This window comes from Perca flavescens, chromosome 21, assembly GCF_004354835.1.
Source record: "Perca flavescens isolate YP-PL-M2 chromosome 21, PFLA_1.0, whole genome shotgun sequence".
Lineage (NCBI taxonomy): Eukaryota > Metazoa > Chordata > Actinopteri > Perciformes > Percidae > Perca > Perca flavescens.
Genome location: NC_041351.1, coordinates 23,818,848 through 23,826,097, shown reverse-complemented (window position 1 = coordinate 23,826,097; position 7,250 = coordinate 23,818,848).

Below are 7,250 nucleotides of genomic sequence, written 5' to 3'. Positions count from 1 at the left end.
ACCCAATAGGAAGTCCGCCATTTTTAATTGAAAGTTCGAAATTACTGCGATTTTGGCCATTTCCACATGTCGTACTTTAACGAACTTCTCCTAGAGATTTCATCCGATCAACTTCAAACTCGGTCTGTGCCATCTTAAGACGTTAAATATGAAAAGATGTTAAAAGAAAAACTTTTCGTCATAGGGCGTGGCAGGAGGGCCATTTTGTGCGTTTTGCCGCCAATAGAGGAAGTGGGTGTAACTCAAGTGTACGTTGTCCAACTGGCTCGAAACTTTTCAGGATTCATAAGAGTCCAACCCTGAGGACAAATAAAGGCCGATATTTACTTAAAGTCATAGCGCCCCCTAGTGGCAACAAGAAGTAGGCCTAAAAGTCAAGGTGCTATACTTTAACAAACTCCTCCTAGAGATTTCATCCGATGGACTTCAAACTTGGTCTGTACCATCCCAACACCTTAACGATGAAAAGTTATTAAAAGAAAAACTTTTCGTCAGACGGTGTGGGCGTGGCGTTGTGGCTTTTTTTAATGTTTAGCGATGAACAAAGAAGTTGTTGTAACTTGAGTGTACGTTGTCGGACCTGCCCGAAATTTCTCAAGATTGACAAGGGTCCAGGCCTGAGGACACCTACAGGCCAAAATTGACTTTTGGTCATAGCGCCCCCTGCTGGCATCAGGAAATCTGCCTTATATGACAAATATCATCCGATTTACATGAAACTCAGAATGTATGGTCTACATGGGATACTGAGCCACCCCCTATAGTCTGACCACGCCCACTTACTCGGGCCACGCCCCCTTTGATACCATTTGAACCGTTTAAGGTAGAGTCTTGTGTGAGGTATCATTGAACTCAGCAGAGACTTCCTTTTTAATTGGTGATGGTTTGACTCGCCCCCTATGCTTTAGCCACGCCCCTTTTCACAGCTAATGAATGTAGAGTATTGTGTGAGGTATCGTTGAACTCAGCGGGGAGTTCCCTTTTCATTGTTGACTATTTGCGGTGTGAGTGCCACGTAAATGCACGGTCGCAAGGAGCGGCGTCCGCCAGTAACCCCAACGCGCGCGGAGGTGCGAGGGCCTGTCCATCGCTGCTTGCAGCTTTAATTTTAACAATGTATTTTATTGATTTTCATTGCATAACATTACATTACCACCTTTGTCAAAAAAGTGGAGGTTCGGGCACCTGGTTAGCTCAACTGGTAGAGTGCGCGCCCATATAGAGAGGTTTACTCCTCGACGCGGAGGCCACAGGTTCGACTCTGCATGTCATTTCCCTTCTCTCTCCCCTTTCATGTCTTCAGCTGACCTATACAAATAAAGGCCTAAAAATGCCCCCCCCCAAAAAAAATACATAAAATCCAACAAAGAGGGATCCAGGGACTTAGGTTATTGAGATATGGCCTGTACTTTATTATTTCCACATTATTTAAGGATATATGATCCACTCGTCAATATGTGATTACCAGTCTCTGTCTGACACAAGACCAGTGTTGGAAAGTAAGTCACAGTTGTATTAGATTAGATTACGTAGATTCAACTTTATTGTCATTGCACAACTAAGGACAACCAGTACAACGAAATGCAGTTTTACATCTAACCAGTAGTGCAATCATTAAAACTGTTTTTTTCTTTATAGCAGTGCTTAAAAAAGACATAAAACACAGAATGCAGTATGATCATGTTAGTCCACTATTGAAGTGCATTAGCCAATACAGTGCATAGAGTTCTGAGAAATCAGACAGTCCATAGTTCATAGCTGAAGATGATGTCCTCAAATGTCTTGTTTCATCCATAAATTAAAGATGTTCATTTTACTGTCACAGAGGAGTGAAGAAACTAGATCATATTCACATTTAGGAAGCTGGAATCAGAGCATTCCTTTTCTTTAGTTATGAAAAATGACTCAAACCGATGAATGGGTTATCAAAATAAGTTAAATACTAATGATTCATTTTTGTACCTTTTAAGGAGAAGTCTGCAGCAGGTGATCCCATGAAGTAATGACCACTTTTAAACAGAGCTGAGAAAAAAAGACATATGTATGAGTAGCAAATTAGTAGCCAAAAGGCTAAATTTTAATTAAATTAAAAGGTGAGATCATTTAGACTCACACCGATGAATCAATTAATACTTGACAACTAATTGATTCATTTTTGCAACTTATACAATTTGAAGGTGTTGCAATCTTCAGATTTTACACACTAAACATATGAAAACCAAAGTTATAGATTATACCTGACCAGGCATATGGGCTGCTTTTGGTGGGGGTAATGTGAAAATATTGTGGGGTAGCTCAACTAATGCAAAAAAATTTAATAAAAAAATTAGGATCGAATCAAAGAAATATAATCACATATTTGTGATAAAAAATAAAATAAAAACTCCATAAACAATTAGACATAGGTGTGATGCTGATTCTAAATGTATTGTCACACACCTCCAACCGGCCTCAGTCAGTTGGATTTTTAACCTAAAAGCCATGAGTTGTCATTAAGAGTGCAAAAAAACTAGTTATGCAGGCAGAGAAGTGACGGTTTAGTGAACTATTAAATGTAACTTGAACTGTAGTTAAAAGTAGTGAGTACACATTTGAACTAATCAGCCAAAAGACCTAAAATAAATTGTTACATGTTACAACATCAATATAATAGTCCAATCATGTATCTAATATTAATATATCTGGCGTAAGTAAGTAAGTAAGTAAAGTTTATTTCTATAGCACATTTAAAAACAGCTTGCGCTGACCAAAACTGTACATAGCCACAGGGTAATAAAATAAAAATAAAAATAAAACACACATACAAATCAGTGATTCAGGCTAAAAAGGACATCGAAAAAGACAAACACTTAATTTCAAACATAGGAGGCAAAGACAATTAAAATGCCGGGAAGGCCAATATAAAAAGATGAGTTTTGAGCCTGGCTTTGAATATCACAATTGAAAGTGCATTTCTGATCCTTCGTTTTGCTAAGGTTGTATCCAAATACAATGAAAATTTGTGGAGCTCACAGCTTTGGAAAAAAACGCTGGACAATCGGCAGATCTCCATTTCAGACATTTTAATTATTACTTTACCATTAAAAATGTCCAAAACGTTTAAAACCTTTAACTCTACAGGAAGCAGAGGCTTGTTCAGTGAACAATCCACAGAGGCATTTAAATGAGACTTTGTTTGTCAGAATATTTTAGCACCGTGTTAAACAAAGAACAAAAACAACATATAACTTAAAAATACTAGGTTGTGGAATGGAAACAAAGTGATCATTGTTAGAATATATTTTGTGAGAGTAAAGTAATAGGTTTTTAGAGTTCATGAAGCTGACGTTGTTGTCTCCGTTTCTCTGGTTTATGAGAGGCCATCTGGTTTTAAAGTGAAAAGACATTATAAAGAGAGTGTGAGATATTGCCTGAAAAAAGGTCTTCTCTGGGGGAAACAGAGGCAACAATGGTCAGCTTGTTTTGCAAGCGCGGGATTTGTGACACAGAGTATGGAAATTACCTCGGCTCCTATGAAACTCCTTAAAGTTTGCAGAAGATTAAAAACACACAGGTGTTCAAATCCAACAATAGCGACTTGTCTCTGTTGACCTGAGAATGGGAAAAGCCAAGGTAACGTTTTTCATACAGTGTGTTACAAATCGTTAGGAGCCGGCTGGAGCCAGAAGATCTGGACTGTATCCAAACTGTTGACAGCACCACCAGAGGATGTGACAGAATTGAATAAATAAGACTAATATTTAACTAGAGGTGTTGAAATTAATCAGATAATCGATGCATTGGCCCACCATAATCGATTGTAACGCAAAGACGTCGCTCGTTAATTTTCTGGCCGCGGCATAAACATTCAAATGAAAAATAACAAATCCAGTAGCCTAGCTAACCCATTTCACACACACACACACACACACACAGACAGACGGAGACAGGCAGACACACAAACAAACAAACACAGACACGCACACACGCAAAACGGCTGAGCGGACACGGGAGAGTGGAGAGGATCGCAAATCAAGAAGAGGAAAGAAAACACTGAGAAACATGGAGAGACGCTAGTTAGCTTGGAAACGACGTAAGTGGAATAACGAAGCTGAAGAGGTGTAGCTTCACTACAGCACTTTTCCTGTGTAACAACAGTGGTTTAGAACAAACGTGCTAGTGTGCCTGGCTAAAGTATGAGCTAACGGACTAGCTAAAGTTGGAGCTAACGGACTAGCTAAAGTTGGAGCTAACGGCGGAGAGTTGCTGGTTCGGAGAACGCTGATTTTGGACCGGAGAGGACGACAGCGTGTTTCCCTGCTGAAGAGGACTTTGCCGTAGCTGGTGACTGGTTTTCGTGTTTGAGCTGTGTTTCTTGGACTAACAGCTAACTGTAAGTTGGATTTCTGTGTGTTTGCTTCACTGAAGATAACGTTCTGCTCCCGCTGGCTGCTGCACGTCCACATGAGCCCGCAATTTTTTTTTTTTTTTTCCCTCTCGGCGTGTGTGGGTGGGTAGGTGTGTGTTAACACAGTGGTTTAATAGGGTTTGAGTAAGTTTTACATTGAAACTGCTGTAAGGAGGAATCGTTTTGTTTAGCTGGAGTGTTTTCAGTGGAAACTGATAGAGAAACTGGTAAAGGGGTAGTTGTGTGTAATATCATATGAAGAAATATTGCAGTTAGCATATTTGAAGGGTGTAATTTGTGTTATGTTTTTTTGTTATTCAATCTAACGGCTAAATGTTATTTATACATTTAAGTTATTGTTCAGTAAACAGTACCTTTTTTGTTAAAAGTTGTCTTGGGTCAGTTATTCCAATACAGCTCAATAGATTTGCTGGTTAAAAGTAGGGTGGTATATGACTAATCCAAAATAGGTCAACCTTCGTGGAAGCTACCTTTAAGAAATTAACCCAAACACTTCATCGTTCCTGTCTGAAGTTCCGTATTGCAGCTTGGGCATTACACTTGACAGTGCAAGTTTGTCAAGTCAACTATCCTATATGGCTTTAATAGAAAAATGTATTTTGAAGCATTGTGATGCATCGAGATATCGAATCGAAGACCTGATAATCGTAATCGAATCGGGAGATCAGTGAAGATTCACACCTCTAATTTTAACTACCAGATGCTGGGGAAATCTTTGTACGTGAAGGATAGACCTGTATCTGACCCGTATGCATACGCTCTTGTATATTCTGCAATATCATTCACTAAAGCTTGTTATAATTTTAACTGAACGAATCCTGAGTGTTATTTATCTGATCTACCAGTAAACGAACACTATTCAGAGTGTAGTGACCATAGAATTGGAGTCAGATTAAGTCTGGCCTTTTTAGGGCCAGACCGGTCATTGGTCACATTTTAGACTAAATTTCCTACATAATCCAAATGATATCCTCTCGTACCATTAAAACAATTATGACTGGGATTCTTCACTGGCACTGATAAACCAAACACTGGGCTGGTAGTTTACACATAAGCAAACACTTAGTGTTATTGAAAAGGCCTTTGTGAAACCACAGCAGCTTTACTTTCCATTGACTGTTAGGATAAGACGATCCCACTGTTGCATATGTATTACTGATGTGTATGCAGGGCCAGATTGGCTAATCGGGAGCACCGGGAAAATTCCCGGTGGGCCGGTCTGTTTTTTTTGGCCGCGACAGCCGTTGTCATGGCACTGGGTTGAAATATGGATGTTGTCCCTAGGCTGCCCCACTCTTTTTTATTTAATATTTTCTCGCAGAGTGCTGCCTGCAGGTTAATGATGACATGATTATCTTTTGACTCCCTGGCCCCGCCCCCGACACGGCACCTTGCAAGTTGCTCAAAATAAAAATAGTCAGATAAAAATGGATAACAGGAAGCGCAAAAGCGGTGCTGAAAAGGCCAGAATAAAAAAGAAGAAAGCTTTAGAAACTGACGCGGCCAAATGTTCTACGCTGAGCACATTTTTCCTCAAAAAAACAAATGAAGACGACGAGGCTGGTAAGTAAGCTAATGTTAAGGTAGTTAGGAGCAGCGCAAGATGCTAGCGACCGTGCAAAACAACGTTGTCTGCAAACCACCGTTCATGTATCAAACCTTTTCTTGTAGCTCTTCAGCAGCAGCCGCCTCTTGTCCGGTTTGCTGCTAACAGTGAAGAGCAAGGCCCAGTAACGTTAACAAGCTCCAGTCATGAGCCCAACACACCAGAATGGGCAGCTAGGATTGTCATTCAGAAGAACTAATAGTAATGAAGAGCCCTGCTCAATAAAAAATGCCCTTAGATAATTAATGATACCTGATGAGTCAACAATACTTTTTTTTTTTTTACACTTTGAAATGTAGTGGAGTAGAAGTAGAAAGTGGCATGAAAAGAAAAGGCTCAAGTACCTCAAATGTGTACTTAAGTACACTGCCCTACAAAGGCAAAACGCCGTAACATCATTTTGGTCAAAAATGAGTTAATGTCATTTTTGGGGTATTTGAGACCTCCTTTATCATGTGAATAAATATCGTGAGTCAATTTGATTGTTTTAATGAGAAAATAAAGGGCTATGACAACCGTAACATCCAAAACCATACGAGAAACCACAGCAGAACGCCGTAACAGCTGTTACGGCTCTTTGCCTTTGTTCCAGCACGCTAAAGTTGAGTTAAGGTGTTCTGACTTTGTTTAGCCAGGCATCAAGAGAGATGTTACTGTACCGCCGTGATGTTACTGTACTCTGTCATACTGTCACGTAACATACACACGACACATCTGCCGATCGAGTGCTTGTTTTTATAACTCTGTGACAGCGTGATGGCCAATTACTCTCGTGGGAAAATGTTGGTGGAGATGGCCTTGAAACACAGACATCAAGAGCAAGGTAAGAACATAAAAAAATAAAAAGATGATGAATTTGATTAAAAACAGGAGATATTTTAATTCAGCTAGCTTGCGAGAACAACATAGCACCACTTTGCTGGCCAGACAAACTGCTCCAAGTATGCTTTCAGAAACAAAGCAAGGTGAACAAGCCGGTAGGCAAACTTATTTGTCATAAATGTTATTTTCGTTCAGGGCGATGGTTCAGATCCGTCAGTGACAGCCCGGAGCTAGCTGTAAATTTAATCTGTGTCGCGTAGCTAGCGCTAACGTTGATGCTGAAACACCTCCTCACTTGGCGGAGCCTCACATCAGACGCCGAAAACCGATTATTAAATACATAGGGATCCTACCTTTCCATGCAATCCGATATAATCCTTGGAGATAGAATGAAGAAAGACGAATATATAATCC